Here is a 23918-nt window from a genome sequence, read left to right as displayed (position 1 = left end):
TTTTCCAAAGCGTTTGATACCGTGCCGCACAAGAGGTTGGTACACAAAATGAGAATGCTTGGTCTGGGGGAAAATGTGTGTAAATGGGTTAGTAACTGGCTTAGTGATAGAAAGCAGAGGGTGGTTATAAATGGTATAGTCTCTAACTGGGTCGCTGTGACCAGTGGGGTACCGCAGGGGTCAGTATTGGGACCTGTTCTCTTCAACATATTCATTAATGATCTGGTAGAAGGTTTACACAGTAAAATATCGATATTTGCAGATGATACAAAACTATGTAAAGCAGTTAATACAAGAGAAGATAGTATTCTGCTACAGATGGATCTGGATAAGTTGGAAACTTGGGCTGAAAGGTGGCAGATGAGGTTTAACAATGATAAATGTAAGGTTATACACATGGGAAGAGGGAATCAATATCACCATTACACACTGAACGGGAAACCACTGGGTAAATCTGACAGGGAGAAGGACTTGGGGATCCTAGTTAATGATAAACTTACCTGGAGCAGCCAGTGCCAGGCAGCAGCTGCCAAGGCAAACAGGATCATGGGGTGCATTAAAAGAGGTCTGGATACACATGATGAGAGCATTATACTGCCTCTGTACAAATCCCTAGTTAGACCGCACATGGAGTACTGTGTCCAGTTTTGGGCACCGGTGCTCAGGAAGGATATAATGGAACTAGAGAGAGTACAAAGGAGGGCAACAAAATTAATAAAGGGGATGGGAGAACTACAATACCCAGATAGATTAGCGAAATTAGGATTATTTAGTCTAGAAAAAAGACGACTGAGGGGCGATCTAATAACCATGTATAAGTATATAAGGGGACAATACAAATATCTCGCTGAGGATCTGTTTATACCAAGGAAGGTGACGGGCACAAGGGGGCATTCTTTGCGTCTGGAGGAGAGAAGGTTTTTCCACCAACATAGAAGAGGATTCTTTACTGTTAGGGCAGTGAGAATCTGGAATTGCTTGCCTGAGGAGGTGGTGATGGCGAACTCAGTCGAGGGGTTCAAGAGAGGCCTGGATGTCTTCCTGGAGCAGAACAATATTGTATCATACAATTATTAGGTTCTGTAGAAGGACGTAGATCTGGGTATTTATTATGATGGAATATAGGCTGAACTGGATGGACAAATGTCTTTTTTCGGCCTTACTAACTATGTTACTATGTATGGAAAAAGAGTCTGGAAGGGTCAGACGAAAAGACAGGATTAAGAACCTCAGAAATCCTATACGGACCAATGAAACGAGGTTTAAACTTAGGAGAGGAAACCTTCATAGGAATATGACGAGAAGATAACCAAACCAAATCCCCAACACGAAGTCGGGGACCCACACAGCATCTGCGATTAGCGAAACGTTGAGCCTTCTCTTGGGACAAGGTCAAATTGTCCACTACATGAGTCCAAATCTGCTGCAACCTGTCCACCACAGTATCCACACCAGGACAGTCTGAAGACTCAACCTGCCCTGAAGAGAAACGAGGATGGAACCCAGAGTTGCAGAAAAATGGCGAAACCAAGGTAGCCGAGCTGGCCCGATTATTAAGGGCGAACTCAGCCAAAGGCAAAAAGGACACCCAGTCATCCTGATCAGCAGAAACAAAGCATCTCAGATATGTTTCCAAGGTCTGATTGGTTCGTTCGGTCTGGCCATTAGTCTGAGGATGGAAAGCTGAGGAAAAAGACAAGTCAATGCCCATCCTAGCACAAAAGGCTCGCCAAAACCTCGAAACAAACTGGAAACCTCTGTCAGAAACGATATTCTCTGGAATGCCATGTAAACGAACCACATGCTGGAAGAACAATGGCACCAAATCAGAGGAGGAAGGTAATTTAGACAAGGGTACCAAATGGACCATCTTAGAGAAGCGATCATAGACCACCCAAATGACTGACATCTTTTGAGATACGGGAAGATCTGAAATAAAATCCATAGAGATATGTGTCCAAGGCCTCTTCGGGACCGGCAAGGGCAAAAGCAACCCACTGGCACGAGAACAGCAGGGCTTAGCCCGAGCACAAATCCCACAGGACTGCACAAAAGAACGCACATCCCGCGACAGAGATGGCCACCAAAAGGATCTAGCCACTAACTCTCTGGTACCAAAGATTCCAGGATGACCAGCCAACACTGAACAATGAACCTCAGAGATAACTTTATTCGTCCACCTATCAGGGACAAACAGTTTCTCCGCTGGGCAACGATCAGGTTTATTAGCCTGAAATTTTTGCAGCACCCGCCGCAAATCAGGGGAGATGGCAGACACAATTACTCCCTCTTTGGGAATACCCGCCGGCTCAGATAAACCCGGAGAGTCGGGCACAAAACTCCTAGACAGAGCATCCGCCTTCACATTTTTAAAGCCCGGAAGGTACGAAATCACAAAGTCAAAACGGGCAAAAAACAGCGACCAACGAGCCTGTCTAGGATTCAACCGCTTGGCAGACTCGAGATAAGTCAAGTTCTTATGATCAGTCAAGACCACGACGCGATGCTTAGCTCCTTCAAGCCAATGACGCCACTCCTCGAATGCCCACTTCATGGCCAGCAACTCTCGATTGCCAACATCATAATTTCGCTCAGCAGGCGAAAACTTCCTGGAAAAGAAGGCGCATGGTTTCATCACCGAGCAATCAGAACTTCTCTGCGACAAAACAGCCCCTGCTCCAATCTCAGAAGCATCAACCTCGACCTGGAATGGAAGCGAAACATCTGGTTGACACAACACAGGGGCAGAAGAAAAACGACGCTTCAACTCTTGAAAAGCTTCCACAGCAGCAGAAGACCAATTGACCACATCAGCACCCTTCTTGGTCAAATCGGTCAATGGTTTAGCAATACTAGAAAAATTGCAGATGAAGCGACGATAAAAATTAGCAAAGCCCAGGAACTTTTGCAGACTTTTCAGAGATGTCGGCTGAGTCCAATCATGGATGGCTTGGACCTTAACAGGGTCCATCTCGATAGTAGAAGGGGAAAAGATGGACCCCAAAAATGAAACCTTCTGCACACCAAAGAGACACTTTGATCCCTTCACAAACAAAGAGTTAGCACGCAGGACCTGAAAAACCGTTCTGACCTGCTTCACATGAGACTCCCAATCATCCGAGAAGATCAAAATGTAATCCAAGTACACAATCAGGAATTTATCCAGGTACTCTCGAAAGATGTCATGCATAAAGGACTGAAACACTGATGGAGCATTGGCAAGTCCGAATGGCATTACTAGATACTCAAAATGGCCCTCGGGCGTATTAAATGCAGTTTTCCATTCATCGCCTCGCTTAATACACACAAGATTATACGCACCACGAAGATCTATCTTGGTGAACCAACTAGCCCCCTTAATCCGAGCAAACAAATCAGATAACAACGGCAAGGGGTACTGAAATTTAACCGTGATCTTATTTAGAAGGCGGTAATCTATACAAGGTCTCAGCGAACCATCCTTCTTGGCCACAAAAAAGAACCCTGCTCCTAATGGCGACGATGACGGGCGAATATGCCCCTTCTCCAAGGACTCCTTCACATAACTCCGCATAGCGGCGTGCTCAGGCACAGATAAGTTAAACAGTCGACCTTTTGGGAATTTACTACCAGGAATCAAATCGATAGCACAATCACAATCCCTATGCGGAGGTAGGGTATCGGACTTGGGCTCATCAAATACATCCCGGTAATCAGACAAGAACTCTGGAACCTCAGAAGGGGTGGATGACGAAATAGACAGAAATGGGACATCACCATGTACCCCCTGACAACCCCAGCTGGACACAGACATGGATTTCCAATCTAATACTGGATTATGGACTTGTAGCCATGGCAACCCCAACACGACCACATCATGCAGATTATGCAACACCAGAAAGCGAATAACCTCCTGATGTGCAGGAGCCATGCACATGGTCAGCTGGGCCCAGTACTGAGGCTTATTCTTGGCCAAAGGCGTAGCATCAATTCCTCTCAATGGAATAGGACACTGCAAGGGCTACAAGAAAAACCCACAACGCCTAGCATACTCCAAGTCCATCAAATTCAGGGCAGCGCCTGAATCCACAAATGCCATGACAGAATAAGATGACAAAGAGCAGATCAAGGTAACGGACAAAAGAAATTTTGACTGTACCATACCAATGGTGGCAGACCTAGCGAACCGCTTAGTGCGCTTAGGACAATCAGAGATAGCATGAGTGGAATCACCACAGTAGAAACACAGCCCATTCTGACGTCTGTGTTCTTGCCGTTCAACTCTGGTCAAAGTCCTATCGCACTGCATAGGCTCAGGTTTAAGCTCAGGTAATACCGCCAAATGGTGCACAGATTTACGCTCACGCAAGCGTCGACCGATCTGAATGGCCAAAGACATAGACTCATTCAGACCAGCAGGCATAGGAAATCCCACCATGACATCCCTAAGGGCCTCCGAGAGACCCTTTCTGAAAATAGCTGCAAGCGCACCTTCATTCCATTGAGTGAGTACGGACCACTTTCTACATTTCTGACAATATACCTCTATCTCATCCTGACCCTGACACAGAGCCAGCAAATTTTTCTCTGCCTGATCCACTGAATTAGGTTCATCGTACAGCAATCCGAGCGCCAGGAAAAACGCATCAATATTACTTAATGCAGGATCTCCTGACGCAAGAGAAAATGCCCAGTCCTGAGGGTCGCCACGTAAAAAAGAAATAATGATCCTAACTTGTTGAACTGGGTCACCAGAGGAGCGAGGTTTCAAAGCCAGAAATAGTTTACAATTATTTTTGAAACTCAGAAATTTAGTTCTATCTCCAAAAAAACAAATCAGGAATAGGAATTCTTGGTTCTAACATAGAATTCTGAACCACAAAGTCTTGAATATTTTGTACTCTTGCCGTGAGCTGATCCACACATGAAGACAGACCTTTAATGTCCATCGCTACACCTGTGTCCTGAACCACCCAAATGTCTAGGGGAAAAAAAAGGCAAAACACAGTGCAGAGAAAAAAAATGGTCTCAGAACTTCTTTTTTCCCTCTATTGAGAATCATTAGTACATTGGGCCTCCAGTACTGTTATGATAAGGTAATTCAGTACCACAATGGACATAGTAGTCAGAGCACATACAGTGACCTGACAATAACCCAAAAACATAGAACGAGCTCTGAGACGTGGGAACTCTGCTGACCGCAATCCCTAATCCTCTCCAACCACACTAGAGGCAGCCGTGGATTGCGCCTAACACTCCCTATGCAACTAGGCACAGCCTGAGAAACTAGCTAGCCTGAAGATAGAAAATAAGCCTACCTTGCCTCAGAGAAATACCCCAAAGGAAAAGGCAGCCCCCACATATAATGACTGTGAGTTAAGATGAAAAGACAAACGTAGAGATGAAATAGATTTAGCAAAGTGAGGCCCGACTTTCTGAACAGAGCGAGGATAGGAAAGGTAACTTTGCGGTCAACACAAAACCCTACAAAAAACCACGCAAAGGGGGCAAAAAGACCCTCCGTACCGAACTAACGGCACGGAGGTACACCCTCTGCGTCCCAGAGCTTCCAGCAAGCAAGGAAAAAACAAATAAGCAAGCTGGACAGAAAAAACAGCAAACAAAATAGCAAAAGCGGAACTTAGCTATGCAGAGCAGCAGGCCACAGGAACGATCCAGGAGGAAACAGGTCCAATACTAGAACATTGACTGGCGGCCAGGATCAAAGCACTAGGTGGAGTTAAATAGAGCAGCACCTAACGACTTCACCACATCACCTGAGGAAGGAAACTCAGAAGCCGTAGTACCACTCTCCTCCACCAACGGAAGCTTACAGAGAGAATCAGCCGAAGTACCACTTGTGACCACAGGAGGGAACTCTGCCACAGAATTCACAACAGACCACTGTCCCTTTATGAGGTTATAACTCTGGAACGCTTCAACGGATCCCGGTGATTCTGAGATTGGTGTCTCGTGACATATTCTACTTCATGATAGTGGTAAAATTTATTTGATATTACCTGCGTTTATTTGTGAAAAAAAAGGAAATTTAGCAAAAATTTTGAAAATTTCGCAATTTTCAAATTTGAATTTTTTTCCAATTAAATCACAGACATATGTCACACAAAATACTTAATAAGTAACATTTCTCACATGTCTACTTTACATCAGCACAATTTTGGAACCAAAATTTTTTTTTGTTAGGGAGTTATAAGGGTTAAAAGTTGACCAGCAATTTCTCATTTTTCCAACACCATTTTATTTTAGGGACCACATCTCATTTGAAGTCATTTTGAGGGGTCTATATGATAGAAAATACCCAAGTGTGACACCATTCTAAAAACTGCACCCCTCAAGGTGCTCAAAACCACAATCAAGAAGTTTATTAACCCTTCAGGTGTTTCACAGGAATTTTTGGAATGTTTAAATAAAAATTAACATTTAACTTTTTTTTCACAAAAAATTTACTTCAGCTCCAATTTGTTTTATTTTACCAAGGATAACAGGAGAAAATGGACCCCAAACGTTGTTGTACAATTTGTCCTGAGTATGTCGATACCCCATATGTGGAGGTAAACCACTGTTTGGGCGCATGACAGAGCTCGGAAGCGAAGGAGCGCTATTTGACTTTTCAATGCAAAATTGACTGGAATTGAAATGGGACGCCATGTTGCGTTTGGAGAGCCATTGATGTGCCTAAACATTGAAACCCCCCACAAGTGACACCATTTTGGAAAGTAGACCCACTAAGGAACTTATCTAGATGTTTATAATGCAGAACCGTAAAAATAAAAAATCATTGTTTTTCACAAAAATTATCTTTTCACCCCCAATTTTTTATTTTCCCAAGGGTAAGAGAAGAAATTGGCTGCCAAAAGTTGTTGTACAATTTGTCCTGAGTACGCTGATACCCCATATGTGGGGGTAAACCACTGTTTGGGCGCATGGGAGAGCTCGGAAGGGAAGGAGCGCCGTTTGACTTTTCAATGCAAAATTGACAGGAATTGAGATGGGACGCCATGTTGCGTTTGGAGAGCCACTGATGTGCCTAAACATTGAAACCCCCCACAAGTGACACCATTTTGGAAAGTAGACCCACTAAGGAACTTATCTAGATGTGTGGTGAGCACTTTGACCCACCAAGGGCTTCACAGAAGTTTATAATGCAGAGCCGTAAAAATAAAACAAACATTTTTTCCCACAAAAATTATTTTTTAGCCCCCAGTTTTGTATTTTCCCGAGGGTAAGAGGAGAAATTTGACCCCAAAAGTTGTTGTCCAATTTGTCCTGAGTACGCTGATACCCCATATGTGGGGGGGAACCACCGTTTGGGCGCATGGGAGGGCTCGGAAGGGAAGGAGCGCCATTTGGAATGCAGACTTAGATGGAATGGTCTGCAGGCGTCACATTGCGTTTGCAGAGCCCCTAATGTACCTAAACAGTAGAAACCCCCCACAAGTGACCCCATATTGGAAACTATACCCCCCAAGGAATTTATCTAGATGAGTTGTGAGAACTTTGAGCCCCCATGTGTTTCACTACAGTTTATAACGCAGAGCCGTAAAAATAAAAAATCTTTTTTTTTTCCCACTAAAATTATTTTTTAGCTTCCAGTTTTGTATTTTCCCAAGGGTAACAGGAGAAATTGGACCCCAAAAGTTGTTGTCCAATTTGTCCTGAGTATGCTGATACCCCATATGTTGGGGTAAACTCCTGTTTGGGCACACGGGAGAGCTCGGAAGGGAAGGAGCACTGTTTTACTTTTTCAACGCAGAATTGGCTGGAATTGAGATCGGACGCCATGTCGCGTTTGGAGAGCCCCTGATGTGCCTAAACAGTGGAACCCCCCCAATTATAACTGAAACCCTAATCCAAACACACCCCTAACCCTAATCCCAACTGTAACCCTAACCACACCTCTAACCCAGACACACCCCTAACCCTAATCCCAACGGTAACCCTAACCACACCTCTAACCCTGACACACCCCTAACCCTAATCCCAACCCTATTCCCAACCGTAAATGTAATCCAAACCCTAACCCTAACTTTAGCCCCAACCCTAACTGTGACCTTAGCCCTAGCCCTAACCCTAGTCGTAACCCTAACCCTAATGGGAAAATGGAAATAAATACATTTTTTTTTATTTTTCCCTAACTAAGGGGGTGATGAAGGGGGGTTTGATTTACTTTTATAGCGGGTTTTTTAGCGGATTTTTATGATTGGCAGCCGTCACACACTGAAAGACGCTTTTTATTGCAAAAAATATTTTTTGCGTTACCACATTTTGAGAGCTATAATTTTTCCATATTTGAGTCCACAGAGTCATGTGAGGTCTTGTTTTTTGCGGGACGAGTTGACGTTTTTATTGGTAACATTTTCGGGCACGTGACTTTTTTTATAACTTTTTATTCCGATTTTTGTGAGGCAGAATGACCAAAAACCAGCTATTCATGAATTTCTTTTGGGGGAGGCGTTTATACCGTTCTGCGTTTGGTAAGATTGATAAAGCAGTTTTATTCCTAGGGTCAGTACGTTTACAGCGATACCTCATTTATATCATTTTTTTATGTTTTGGCGCTTTTATACGATAAAAACTATTTTATAGAAAAAATAATTATTTTTGCATCGCTTTATTCTGAGGACTATAACTTTTTTATTTTTTTGCTGATGATGCTGTATGGTGGCTTGTTTTTTGCGGGACAAGATGACGCTTTCAGCGGTACCATGTTTATTTATATCTTTTTGATCGCGTGTTATTCCACTTTTTGTTCGTCGGTATGATAATAAAGCGTTGTTTTTTGCCTCGTTTTTTTTTTTCCTTTTCTTACGGTGTTTACTGAAGGGGTTAACTAGTGGGACAGTTTTATAGGTTGGGTCGTTACGGACGCGGCGATACTAAATATGTGTACTTTTATTGTTTGTTTTTTTATTTAGATAAAGAAATGTATTTATGGGAATAATATTTTTTTTTCCTTATTTAGGAATTTTTATTTTTTTTTCTACACATGTGGAAATTTTTTTTTTAACTTTTTTACTTTATCCCGGGGTGGACATCACAGGTCGCTGATCTGACAGTTTGCACAGCACTCTGTCAGGTCACCGATCTGTCTGAGAGCACTGCAGGCTTCACAGTGCCTGCTCTGAGCAGGCACTTGGTAAGCCACCTCCCTCCATGCAAAACCCGGATGCCGCGGCCATCTTGGATTCCGGGCCTGCTACAGGGAGGGAGGTAAGGAGACACTCGCAGCAACGCGATGTGATCGCGTTGCTGCGGGGGTCTCAGGGAAACCCGCAGGGAGCCCGCTCACTGCGCGATGCTTCCCTGCACCGCCAGCACACCACGATCATGTTTGATCGTGGTGTGCCGGGGGTTAATGTGCTGGGGCGATCTGTGACCGCTCCTGGCACATAGTGCCGGATGTCAGCTGCGATAGCTGACACCCAGCTGCGATCGGCTGCGCTCCCCCCGTGAGCGCGGCCGATCGCCCTGGACGTACTATTCCGTCCTTGGGAATTTAGGCCCACCCCACATGGACGGAATAGTACGTGCAATGACAGAAAGGGGTTAATCCCTGTTTTTTTTTCACAATTGCTGTACATACTTTAAATTGTCTCATATTGTAAAATCTTATATACTATGATGAGGGAACAGCCGCCATCTTGGATACGGGGCATACTAACAGAGATTAGCGTAACTCCATTTTGTCTCCTATCAGAAGTCACCTGGTCACACAGGGATGAACACTCCTGGTCCCCACCTTTTCCCCTACCTCAATAAAGTTCCTTTAGTATGAGCACCGTGTAGCAGGCAGATGGCATTTCAAAGCCTGAGTCAGGAAGCCACGCCAGCAGGGGGCATGGAGGTGCCTGGGGGGCTCAATTAAAGCATACATGTCAGGTGGCTACAGGAGCCAAAGTCTATTATCTGCCCATCCGGACTGTCTCCACCATGAAATTATGAATTATGGATGCGTCATCCGAGGTCCAGGCTCATAAAAAATATCCTCACAGCCCTGAAGAAATTACACATCTGACAGTGCAACTCCCGGGTCCGTGGGAGTTCTGGAACCTAAGATGTTGAGATCAGCCTCCCACAGCGACCGAATGGGTCCAGGTTTGATCCCTGTTCAACCGGCAGAACAAACCTCATGCGCTGGTACCGCCCGTGTACTGATCCGATCACCCTGAGAGCAGTTATCCCATTTATTAGATATAGATCTTGCAGGGAAGCTGAGGGGTGGAAATTTTTAGCCCACCCAGGTACAGGGGGGAGGGACACAGAAGGATTAAGAGCTGAGACACATGGACAGACACACACTTAACAGAAGAAGATGATGATGAACTAAGGAAGAGGGCATATGCCAGCCAGAGGGGAGCAAGCACGTGCTTTTTGGGGGCTGCCCAGCAACTAAGTCTTGTACCTGTGGAGCGCAGAGCCCCCCGACTTCCACAAGCGACCTTCAACCTGGTAAATTGACTTCCAGCTTTATACCTCTAAGCCTTGTACTATTATTGTTATATTTTACTCTGATTATAATCCTTGATATATTTTTACTGTATATTTCTTGTAATTACCTAGTGTGCCCTTAAGGCAATTAAATCATAAATTAATTTTGGGCTGATCCTTTTATTCTGATTGCGAATCTTAGAGTACCCAGCGTGGGTAACAGGGCAGTCTCCCCAGCGGCCATTTGCTCTAGGTGCAGTTCCCTTATTGGCCTGAGAGACAAAGGGGGTGCCGGAGAGCTGTGCCTGTGTAGTGACGTCACAGATTGGTGACGTGGGAAGAACCGGTTTCCTTCACATATACTTTTTATAAACACTGCCTAATCTTTTATGGAGTAAAATATAATAATTACTAGCTTTGTTTTTCTTGCTCTAAAACGTACCCTAAGTCTTCTGAAGTTAATTACGCTACTAATTTGGGTTGGCTCTGAACTCCTCTGTGGAGAAATCTGAGCTGGTGGCAGCGAAGTGTTTTCTGGGCTAGGTGGGTACAGCTGGCAGCGACGGAATGGGGTTTTATAAGCTATTGTCTGGCTGCAGCCTGAACATTTATAACTCCTTCGCTGCAGTGTGCTGCTAGCCAGTCCACAGTGAATCGGCCCATCCGGCGACCAATTATCCTAGGTGTAGTTCCCTGACTGACCTGAGGGTAAGGGGGGCGCCGGAGAGCTGCAAGTTCCGAAGTGGAACTGGAAAGCGGGATATACATAAATCCCTGCAGTTAGTGTTATATTGTAGCAGCAGTGGGATAACTAAAATAGCCTTGTTTGTGTTTTCATCACATTGTAGCAGTGGTGGGATAACTAAGATAAGCCCCCCTGCACATGTGATAGCCGTGTGCTGGCCAAAGGTCACCCCCAATTCGTGACAACCTCAGTGTGAGGTGTCACAGTGCAGCAGATTATCTCAATGTGAGGTGTCACATAGTAGCAGCAGATTACCTCAGTGTGAGGTGTCACAGTACAGCAGGTTACCTCAGTGTGATGTCTCATGGTGCAGCAGATTACCTCAGTGTGAGGTGTCACATAGTAGCAGCGGATTACCTCAGTGTGAGGTGTCACAGTTCAGCAGATTACCTCAGTGTGAGGTGTCACAGTGCAGCAGATTACAGTGTGAGGTGACACAGAGCAGATTACCTCAGTGTGAGGTCTCATGGTGCAGCAGATTATCTCAGTGTGAGGTGTCACGGTGCAGCAGATTACCTCAGCGTGAGGTGTCACGACGCAGCAGATTACCTCAGTGTGAGGTGTCACGGTGCAGCAGATTACCTCAGTGTGAGGTGTCACAGTGCAGCAGATTACACAGGGTGAGGTGTCACAGAGCAGCAGATTACCTCACTGTAAGGTGTCACATAGTAGCAGCAGATTAACTCAGTGTGAGGTGTCACAGTGCAGCAGATTACAGTGTGAGGTGTCAGAGCAGCAGATTACCTCAACGTGAGGTGTCACATAGTAGCAGATTACCTCAGTGTGAGGCGTCACAGTGCAGCAGATTACACAGTGTGAGGTGTCACAGTGCAGCAGATTACACAGTGTGAGGTGTCACAGAGCAGCAGATTATCTCAATGTGAGGTGTCACATAGTAGCAGCAGATTACCTCAGTATGAGGTGTCACAGTGCAGCAGGTTACCTCAGTGTGAGGTCTCATGGTGCAGCAGATTACCTCAGTGTGAGGTGTCACATAGTAGCAGCGGATTACCTCAGTGTGAGGTGTCACAGTTCAGCAGATTACCTCAGTGTGAGGTGTCACAGTGCAGCAGATTACAGTGTGAGGTGACACAGAGCAGATTACCTCAGTGTGAGGTCTCACGGTGCAGATTATCTCAGTGTGAGGTGTCACGGTGCAGCAGATTACCTCAGCGTGAGGTGTCACGGTGCAGCAGATTACCTCAGCGTGAGGTGTCACGGTGCAGCAGATTACCTCAGTGTGAGGTGTCACAGTGCAGCAGATTACAGTGTGAGGTGTCACAGTGCAGCAGATTACAGCGTGAGTTGACACAGAACAGCAGATTACCTCAGTGTGAGGTCTCACGGTGCAGCAAATTATCTCAGTGTGAGGTGTCACAGTGCAGATTACCTCAGCGTGAGGTGTCACGGTGCAGCAGATTACCTCAGCGTGAGGTGTCACGGTGCAGCAGATTACCTCAGTGTGAGGTGTCACAGTGCAGCAGATTACACAGGGTGAGGTGTCACAGAGCAGCAGATTACCTCACTGTAAGGTGTCACATAGTAGCAGCAGATTAACTCAGTGTGAGGTGCCACGGTGCAGCAGATTACCTGTGTGAGGTGTCACAGTACAGCAGATTACACAGTGTGAGGTGTCACAGAGCAGCAGGTTACTTCAGTGTGAGGCGTCACATAGTAGCAGCAGATTACGTCAGTGTGAGGTGTCACGGTGCAGCAGATTACCTCAGTGTGAGGTGTCACAGTGCAGCAGATTACAGTGTGAGGTGTCACAGTGCAGATTACAGCGTGAGGTGACACAGAACAGCAGATTACCTCAGTGTGAGGTCTCACGGTGCAGCAAATTATCTCAGTGTGTGGTGTCACGGTGCAGATTACCTCAGCGTGAGGTGTCACGGTGCAGCAGATTACCTCAGCGTGAGGTGTCACGGTGCAGCAGATTACCTCAGTGTGAGGTGTCACAGTGCAGCAGATTACACAGGGTGAGGTGTCACAGAGCAGCAGATTACCTCACTGTAAGGTGTCACATAGTAGCAGCAGATTAACTCAGTGTGAGGTGTCACAGTGCAGCAGATTACACAGTGTGAGGTGTCAGAGCAGCAGATTACCTCAACGTGAGGTGTCACATAGTAGCAGATTACCTCAGTGTGAGGCGTCACAGTGCAGCAGATTACTTCAGTGTGAGGTGTCACATAGTAGCAGCAGATTACGTCAGTGTGAGGTGTCACAGTGCAGCAGATTACTTCAGTGTGAGGCGTCACAGTGCAGCAGATTACAGTGTGAGCTGTCACAGTGCAGCACATTACACAGTGTGAGGTGTCACAGAGCAGCAGATTACTTCAGTGTGAGGTGTCACATAGTGGCAGCAGATTACGTCAGTGTGAGGTGTCACAGTGCAGCAGATTACTTCAGTGTGAGGTGTCACATAGTAGCAGCAGATTACATCAGTGTGAGGTGTCACGGTGCAGCAGATTACCTGTGTGAGGTGTCACAGTACAGCAGATTACACAGTGTGAGGTGTCACAGAGCAGCAGGTTACTTCAGTGTGAGGCGTCACATAGTAGCAGCAGATTACACTGTGTGAGGTGTCACAGAGCAGCAGATTACCTCAGTGTGAGGTGTCACAGTGCAGCAGATTACACAGTGTGAGGTGTCACATAGTAGCAGCACATTATGTCAGTGTGAGGTGTCAAGTGCAGCAGATTACCTCAGTTGGCACATGGCAGCTAGTGGCCTTTATTGCCTATACTGGACAAGTGTCTGGTGAAAAATTATTTATTTTTCCACAGTTCTTCCATTTTTTTTCAGGTTTTCTTTTTCGGCGGTCGCCGGTCAGTAATTTTCTCACCTTAGTGACTTTCACGTTTCTGTGATGGCGCCATGTGAGGGTCGGTTTTATTGATTTCACTTGTTTGATCACTTTTTAATTGCAAAAAGATGAATAAAACTTTTTTTTAACATAACTTTTTAATTTAATTTTGCTGGGTCTGTATGAGGCATCACCTCTGTATGGCCGTGTATAGTTCTGTGTTCTGTGCAGATGGTCCCCAGGATGGCGGCTCCCGAGTGCATTGAGGCTGCGATCACTCCTATGTGAGGAGGTGATTACCGCCGCTGACGTCGCATGCACCAATTCCGGCCCTGTAGTCTGTATGTAAAGATTCACTCTGTCCATAATTCCCTCCATCTTGGCTAAAGCTCCAGTTCCAGCTTCTGAAACAACAGCCCCAGAGCTCAATGCTGCCTTCACCATACCTCACTGTGGGGATGGTGATCTTCCGGTGATGTCCGGTGTTAGCTTTGCACCTTTTGGAATCATGACCACAAAGTTTTCATTCAGTCTCTTCAGACTGAACAAGTTTCTCTTTCTGGCACAAGCGATGGAGTTTCTGGTAACACATCTCAGGGCTTACATGTTTTTCTTTGCAAGATAAGGCTCCGTCTTCCCCCTGACCCCACAGGCCGGACATTTGAAGAATACAGAACATTCTTCTCACATGCAGGACATAATCAGGATGGGCCAGAAATTCCTGCAGCTCCTGTAATGTTGCAGTCCGCTTCTTGGCAGATTCCTGGAACAATTTTCTTGCTTTTTTTTCAGCAGTTTTTGAGGGAAGTCTAATTCTAGGTAACGTCACTGCTGTGCCAAATGTAAGCCTCTTCCTCATGACGTCGTCACAGTGCTCCATGGTAGATCTGAGGTCTGGAAAATGTTTTTGTACCTTCTCCTCACTGACAACTTTCCACAATGAGATCCCTTTGCTGTGTTGTCAGCTGCTTATGGACCAGAAAATGCCAGGAAAAATGTCCTAGAACAGCGACAATTTCTATTTGGAGACGGCCGACCACTGACTACTATGTAAATGTGGCTATTTCTGAGCATAACCACATCCGCCATTATCAGAGGGTGCAACTACATTATTGTAGTTTTATTTCCCCTCCCGCTTTTATTTCTCTTTGTTTCTCGATGGATTTGTGCAGATTTTGGGTGACATAAAAGTTCTGAAATTATTCTTCTTTGTGGGATTTTTAACATGACAAAAACCTGGGATTTTAATAATGTGCTTAGACTTTTATGTCCACTGTAGCCTCCTGTCAATGTCCTGGACCTACAAGATCAAAGCCTTGAGCCCTTGATGAGCTGTTTTTCAGGTTTTGGCTTTACATCATTCATTGCGCAGTAAATGTACCTGGTTATGAGATTCTCCAGCTCAGTAACATCACAGAGATGACAAACGTGTATGTAGTGAAATAGGTATATGTGTGTAGTGAAATATGTATATACTTATATATGTAACCAGCAGTAGTTTAACATCTGTACTGAGACTACAGGTCTCACAAAGGTCACAACATATGTTTTCCTATCACCACGACAGCACCCCTACGAGAGAGGGGATCCGCCCACCTTCCGGACAGGAACCTACAGGATTTAAAGGGGCGGTCCCCCTCACCACTCCAGTTTGGGTTCCTGTCCGGACGGCGGGAGCCTGCAGCAGCAGTCTTACCCGGGCCTCCATGCCTCTGCGCAGTATCTTTAAGAACGGCAGAATCGGGGGCTCGGAAGCAGCGTCGGGGGTGTCCTGCGCACAGAACCCCCCCCTCGTCTGGCCATACGGAGCGCGTCCCAGGAGTCGGGCAGTGCCGTCCTGGTCCGCAGTTGAGCGCGGTGTGCAGCGTCCACACCGGTGCTGGTGAACCCAGAAGTAGTTCGTACACTTCCGGGGTAAGCCGGGGGAGGAGCGCTGCAGCGCTGTAAAAGAGCGGCGCCTATGGAATGAGTTGTGCAGCCATGTCCTCAGTAGGGGACGCCGAGCACCCTCATGGAGAGGGAACAGAGCAGCGCAGTAAGACCGGTAGCGGCCGCTCAAGAAGCAGCAGCAGCGTGGTACGGGGGCAGCAGCGTGCGAGCGCCCCAGCGTCACATTTGGATCCTACTCCTCCAGAACCGGTATTCACAGAGTCAGCCTTAATGGTGAGTGTTAACTAGACACCTGGTGCTGATATGGTCTGTTATTTGTGCTTTGTTTTAGGGGAAAAAAAACAGCTAAATCTAAGCACAAGCAATGTGCTCTATGCACGACTCCTTTGCCTGACAGTTATACCAAAAGGCTGTGTCAGGCTTGCATCTGTCTGTCAGACCTTAGAAGAGGAAGCTCCCCTTCGGTCATCAGACCTTAGAGCAGTCATCAGGGAGGAAATAAGTTATTCCCTTAGAGGCAGCCTCCAGGGAAGGTCGGGCAGGGACTTATCTCCAGGATCTAGTCTGTCCCTACAAGAAGGGGAATGTTCCCGCTCCTCATCTCCATCCTCCTCAGATGAAGAAGGAAGGCCTTGTTTCTCGGTGGAGAACATGGACATGTTAGTTAAAGGAGTCCGAGCTACCATGGGTGTTGCAGAGAGCAAGGAACCAAGGTCCGCACAGGACATAATGTTTGCGGGCTTGTGCCAGAAGAGTCGTAAGGCATTCCCGGTGGTAGATACAGTTAAGTCCCTTATAAAGCGGGAATGGGATAAACAGGATAAAGGTTTCCTGCCGTCATCAGCCAAGAGAAGATATCCCTTTGACGACAATGATCTGGCAGAATGGATGAAAGTTCCAAAAGTGGATGCAGCGGTGGCTTCTACGTCTAAAGCCGATGCTTTGCCGCTGGAGGATGTGGGCCTTCTGAAAGATCCGTCGGATAGAAAGGCCGACATGTTTTTGAAGAAAGTGTGGGAATCATCTGCGGGAGTGTTTAAGCCTGCTATCTCTAGCATGTGTACGGCTAGATCCGTCATGGTGTGGATATCACAGCTGGAGGAACAGCTGAAATCCAAGGTGCCCAGAGACAAGATGCTGAACTCCCTTTCGCAAATACGGGAAGGGGTGGCGTATTTAGCAGATGCATCGGTGGATTCTTTAAAATTAGCGGCAAGATTAGCAGGCCTCTCAAACGCGGCTCGCCGAGCCATATGGCTTAAAACCTGGAAAGGAGATGCCGAGGCGAGAGCTAAACTGTGTACAATACCGTGTAGGGGTGAGTACCTGTTTGGCCCGGTATTGGATGATATCCTAGCTAAAGCTGAGGATAGGAAGAAAGGTTTTCCTAAAGCTTTCAATCCTACCTTTAGGAATACCTTCAGGAGACGCTTCCAATACCGAAGACCTTACCACAACCGAGACTGGGAACCAACAGACCTGAAAAAGAAAGGTTCGGACTTTAATGCCTCATCATCTTCCTCAAGAAGAAGAAATTATCGCTAGTAAAGATCTTCCAGTAGGGGGCAGGTTAAAACATTTCCATGCGCAGTGGGCTAAAATAACTGCGAGCAATTGGGTTTTAGGTATAATTGATTCAGGGTTAAAATTAGAGTTTCAGGAGAAACCTTCTGATTTTTATATCCTGACTGCCCCTGATTCCTTAGACCAACAAAAAGCCCTTGAAAAAGAGGTCCATATGTTAAGACGGAAGGAAGTTATAGTGGAGGTTCCGAAATATCAACAGGGGAAAGGGTTCTATTCCCCTTTATTTTTAATCTCCAAGCCAGATGGATCCTTTCGAACCATCATAAATTTACGGAGATTGAACAAACATCTAAATTATCATGCCTTTCAGATGGAATCTATTAAAACAGCGACTAAACTTCTTTTTCCCAGATGTTATATGACAGTCCTGGATTTAAAAGATGCGTATTACCATCTGCCCATTCACCAGGATCATCAACAATTCCTCAGAATGGTGGTGCGCTTAAACGACCAGGTCAGACACTTTCAGTTTACTGCAATGCCATTTGGTCTATCTATGGCACCGAGGGTGTTTACTAAAGTCATGGCGGAAGTAATGGCCCATGTCAGAGAACAGGATACATTAATTGTACCCTACTTTGGTAGTGGGAAATTCATTGTTTCAGTGTAGTACTCGCCTAAATCATGTAATATCTTCCTTACAGGACTTGGGGTGGATAGTCAATATGGAAAAATCAAGATTGGAACCATCAACAACTCAGACCCTCCTGGGTATTCTGCTAGATTCGGAAGAGCAACAATGTTTCCTTCCGGAAGACAAAAAGCAGAGGATTGTGCACAAAGTCAGTACGGTAACAAGGAAGCCAGATCTGACTTTATGAGACACTATGTCCCTTCTGGGATCCCTAACGTCTTGCATACCAGCCGTCCAGTGGGCTCAATTCCACACTCGGGTGTTGCAGGCCCAAGTCTTGGATGCAGAGAGGAGTCTTCAAGGGCAATTAGGCGGAAGACTCAGGCTGTCCACCGCCACTCTACACAGTCTGAGATGGTGGTTAAACAGGAGACATTTAGAAAAAGGAGTACGCTGGAGTATAGTACCAGACAACACGGTCACAACCGATGCCAGTCCAATAGGTTGGGGAGCTCATATAGGAGATGTTTGGACTCAAGGGCAATGGTCTCTCTTAGAGGCTCAAGAGTGCTGTCGTGGCTCCGTAAAATCCTATTACCGGTACGTAAAAACCGGTATCTTGAGAAGGCAGTCTACTGTCTCCAATCTCGCCAGGGGGTCTTGCTGGGAACCAGGAAAGGGAAACATTTCACACCTTCTAGCTCTTTTGAAGAGAGATGTCAATTACAGCCTGACACAATCTGTGGGAAACTTTACACAAGGAATTGCAGAGAAATAATACATTCATTGATGGAGTGGACATGGCCCAGTGAAAAACAAGCCATTATATCAACCTGAGAGGCCGGTCTAGAAATGTGATCTCCAGGGTGGCTCTATAAATTAGGCCTGTATACATAGAATCATGTTCACAGATTGAGGGCAGCCGGCTGATATGTTCCAGTCCATATTTATCCCCCCCACCTCAGGGAGCAGAAAGCAGACTACAAAGTTAGCTATTTCTGTATGTTTTCTTCTGTTTACTTTTATAACTGTTTTGCATACATGTATGTCTTTTTATTACCATATTTTTATACCCTTTTTATTGTAAGCACTGTACCTTTTGTATTAAAGCATAAAACTTTAACTAGTTGAACCTTGTATATTCTAAAGAATCCATAGCCTTAAACTGTGTGAGCCTTATGAGTGGCAGACAGTAGTAGTAATATTTCCAGGACTCATCGCCCGTGTGTTCGATGAGAGGTGGCAGCGTATATGAGAGGGTGTGTGGCCTGGGTCAGTGTGTGATTTATGCTCCCATTACAGATGTTGAATGCTGGACTGAGAGAGGGGATAGATTAACCTTTGCAGGTGCAACCCCAAGTGCTGAGTGCGGGTACGTGACAAATTGGTGGCAGCATGGTGGGATCCATGACAGTGTATTAAAAAAAAAAGAAATTAGATTGTTATTTTCTGAGACCGTTAACATTTTCATTTTCTGACAATGTATGGCTTGGGGGATTTTTTTGCTTGTCGACCTGCGTTTTTTTTCTTGACACCATTTTTCTGGTGTACCTAATGTTTAGATTGCTTCTTATTGCACTTTTTGGTAGTGTTGTGGCAACCAACACAAATAAATGATTAAATGTTATACTTTGGTTAGATCGGTTTTTTACAGACATGGTAATACCAAGTATGTTTTATTTTTAGTAAGTAAACAGTCTGAATCTAATTTCATAATTTTTTTTTAAGTCTTCTTGGATGACATGAACCTGCAGTTGATCACTTTTTCAATTTCCTGAATTATGACAAAGGAGTATTGACATTGCAGCCCCCCCATCTGCCGTGACCACCTGTTTGTGCCAAAGGGGTCCCAGCGTTCACTTGTATCTATAGAGTGTAAGCTCCTGTGGTCAGGACTCCTCCTGTATCTATAGTGTAAGCTCCTGTGGTCAGGTCTCCTCCTCCTCCTGTATGTATAGAGTGTAAACTCCTGTGGTCAGGACTCCTGCTCCTGTATCTATAGAGTGTAAGCTCCTGTGGTCAGGACTCCTCCTCCTCCTGTATCTATAGAGTGTAAGCTCCTGTGGTCAGGACTCCTCCTCCTGTATCTATAGAGTGTAAGCTCCTGTGGTCAGGACTCCTCCTCCTGTATCTATAGTGTAAGCTCCTGTGGTCAGGACTCCTCCTCCTGTATCTATAGAGTGTAAGCTCCTGTGGTCAGGACTCCTCCTTCTCCTGTATCTATAGAGTGTAAGCTCCTGTGGTCAGGACTCCTCCTCCTCCTATATCTATAGAGTGTAAGCTCCTGTGGTCAGGACTCCTCCTCCTTCTTTATCTATAGAGTGTAAGCTCCTGTGGTCAGGACTCCTCCTCCTCCTGTATCTATAGAGTGTAAGCTCCTGTGGTCAGGACTCCTCCTCCTCCTGTATCTATAGAGTGTAAGCTCCTGTGGTCAGGACTCCTCCTCCTGTATCTATAGAGTGTAAAAGCTCCTGTGGTCAGTACTCCTCCTCCTCCTGTATCTAGAGTGTAAGCTCCTGTGGTCAGGACTCCTCCTCCTGTATCTATAGAGTGTAAGCTCCTGTGGTCAGGACTCCTCCTCCTCCTGTATCTATAGAGTGTAAGCTCCTGTGGTCAGGACTCCTCCTCCTGTATATATAGTGTAAGCTCCTGTGGTCAGGACTCCTCCTCCTCCTGTATCTATAGAGTGTAAGCTCCTGTGGTCAGGACTCCTCCTCCTGTATCTATAGAGTGTAAGCTCCTGTGGTCAGGACTCCTCCTCCTGTATCTATAGAGTGTAAGCTCCTGTGGTCAGGACTCCTCCTCCTCCTGTATCTATAGAGTGTAAGCTCCTGTGGTCAGGACTCCTCCTCCTGTATCTATAGAGTGTAAGCTCCTGTGGTCAGGACTCCTCCTCCTCCTGTATCTACAGTGTAAGCTCCTGAGGTCAGGACTCCTCCTCCTCCTGTATCTACAGTGTAAGCTCCTGAGGTCAGGACTCCTCCTCCTCCTGTATCTATAGTGTAAGCTCCTGAGGTCAGGAGTCCTCCTCCTGTATCTATAGAGTATAAGCTCCTGTGGTCAGGACTCCTGCTCCTCCTGTATCTATAGAGTGTAAGCTCCTGTGGTCAGGACTCCTCCTCCTCCTGTATCTATAGAGTGTAAGCTCCTGTGATCAGGAGTCCTCCTCCTCCTCCTGTATCTATAGAGTGTAAGCTCCTGTGGTCAGGACTCCTCCTCCTGTATCTATAGAGTATAAGCTCCTGTGGTCAGGACTCCTCCTCCTGTATCTATAGTGTAAGCTCCTGTGGTCAGGACTCCTCCTCCTCCTATATCTATAGAGTGTAAGCTCCTGTGGTCAGGACTCCTCCTCCTCCTTTATGTATAGAGTGTAAGCTCCTGAGGTCAGGACTCCTCCTCCTCCTGTATATATAGAGTGTAAGCTCCTGAGGTCAGGAGTCCTCCTCCTGTATCTATAGAGTATAAGCTCCTGTGGTCAGGACTCCTGCTCCTCCTGTATCTATAGAGTGTAAACTCCTGTGGTCAGGACTCCTCCTCCTCCTGTATCTATAGAGTGTAAGCTCCTGTGGTCAGGACTCCTCCTATATCTATAGAGTGTAAGCTCCTGTGGTCAGGACTCCTCCTATATCTATAGAGTGTAAGCTCCTGTGGTCAGGACTCTTCCTTCTCCTGTATCTATAGAGTGTAAGCTCCTGTGGTCAGGACTCCTCCTGTATCTATAGTGTAAGCTCCTGTGGTCAGGACTCCTCCTCCTGTATCTATAGAGTGTAAGCTCCTGTGGTCAGGACTCCTCCTCCTCCTGTATCTATAGAGTGTAAGCTCCTGTGGTCAGGAGTCCTCCTCCTCCTGTATCTATAGAGTGTAAGCTCCTGTGGTCAGGAGTCCTCCTCCTCCTGTATCTATAGAGTGTAAGCTCCTGTGGTCAGGGCTCCTCCTCCTCCTGTATCTATAGAGTGTAAGCTCCTGTGGTCAGGACTCCTCCTCCTGTATCTATAGAGTGTAAGCTCCTGTGGTCAGGACTCTTCCTCCTCCTGTATCTATAGAGTGTAAGCTCCTGTGGTCAGGGCTCCTCCTCCTCCTGTATCTATAGAGTGTAAGCTCCTGTGGTCAGGACTCCTCCTCCTGTATCTATAGAGTATAAGCTCCTGTGGTCAGGACTCCTGCTCCTCCTGTATCTATAGAGTGTAAGCTCCTGTGGTCAGGACTCCTCCTCCTCCTGTATCTATAGAGTGTAAGCTCCTGTGGTCAGGACTCCTCCTCCTCCTCCTGTATCTATAGAGTGTAAGCTCCTGTGGTCAGGACTCCTCCTCCTCCTCCTCCTGTATCTATAGAGTGTAAGCTCCTGTGGTCAGGACTCCTCCTCCTCCTCCTGTATCTATAGAGTGTAAGCTCCTGTGGTCAGGACTCCTCCTCCTCCTCCTGTATCTATAGAGTGTAAGCTCCTGAGGTCAGGACTCCTCCTCCTCCTGTATCTATAGAGTGTAAGCTCCTATGGTCAGGACTCTTCCTCCTCCTGTATCTATAGAGTGTAAGCTCCTGTGGTCAGGACTCTTCCTCCTCCTGTATCTATAGAGTGTAAGCTCCGGTGGTCAGGACTCCTCCTCCTCCTCCTGTATCTATAGAGTGTAAGCTCCTGTGGTCAGGACTCCTCCTCCTCCTCCTGTATCTATAGAGTGTAAGCTCCTGAGGTCAGGACTCCTCCTCCTCCTGTATCTATAGAGTGTAAGCTCCAGTGGTCAGGACTCCTCCTCCTCCTCCTCCTGTATCTATAGAGTGTAAGCTCCTGTGGTCAGGGCTCCTCCTCCTCCTGTATCTATAGAGTGTAAGCTCCTGTGGTCAGGACTCCTCCTCCTGTATCTATAGAGTGTAAGCTCCTGTGGTCAGGACTCCTCCTCCTCCTCCTCCTGTATCTATAGTGTAAGCTCCTGAGGTCAGGAGTCCTCCTCCTGTATCTATAGAGTATAAGCTCCTGTGGTCAGGACTCCTGCTCCTCCTGTATCTATAGAGTGTAAGCTCCTGTGGACAGGACTCCACCTCCTCCTGTATCTATAGAGTGTAAGCTCCTGTGGTCAGGACTCCTCCTCCTCCTCCTGTATCTATAGAGTGTAAGCTCCTGTGGTCAGGACTCCTCCTCCTCCTCCTGTATCTATAGAGTGTAAGCTCCTGTGGTCAGGACTCCTCCTCCTCCTCCTCCTGTATCTATAGAGTGTAAGCTCCTGAGGTCAGGACTCCTCCTGTATCTATAGAGTGTAAGCTCCTGAGGTCAGGAGTCGTCCTCCTGTATCTATAGAGTGTAAGCTCCTGTGGTCAGGACTCCTGCTCCTCCTGTATCTATAGAGTGTAAACTCCTGTGGTCAGGACTCCTGCTCCTCCTGTATCTATAGAGTGTAAACTCCTGTGGTCAGGACTCCTGCTCCTCCTGTATCTATAGAGTGTAAACTTCTGTGGTCAGGACTCCTCCTCCTCCTGTATCTATAGAGTGTAAGCTCCTGTGGTCAGGAGTCCTCCTCCTCCTGTATCTATAGAGTGTAAGCTCCTGTGGTCAGGGCTCCTCCTCCTCCTGTATCTATAGAGTGTAAGCTCCTGTGGTCAGGACTCCTCCTCCTGTATCTATAGAGTGTAAGCTCCTGTGGTCAGGACTCTTCCTCCTCCTGTATCTATAGAGTGTAAGCTCCTGTGGTCAGGGCTCCTCCTCCTCCTGTATCTATAGAGTGTAAGCTCCTGTGGTCAGGACTCCTCCTCCTGTATCTATAGAGTATAAGCTCCTGTGGTCAGGACTCCTGCTCCTCCTGTATCTATAGAGTATAAGCTCCTGTGGTCAGGACTCCTCCTCCTCCTGTATCTATAGAGTGTAAGCTCCTGTGGTCAGGACTCCTCCTCCTCCTCCT

This window comes from Ranitomeya imitator, chromosome 6 (genome assembly GCF_032444005.1).
Source record: "Ranitomeya imitator isolate aRanImi1 chromosome 6, aRanImi1.pri, whole genome shotgun sequence".
NCBI classification, from domain to species: domain Eukaryota; kingdom Metazoa; phylum Chordata; class Amphibia; order Anura; family Dendrobatidae; genus Ranitomeya; species Ranitomeya imitator.
The sequence above is the reverse complement of the archived record's forward strand: the minus strand, read 5'-3'. Positions refer to the sequence as shown.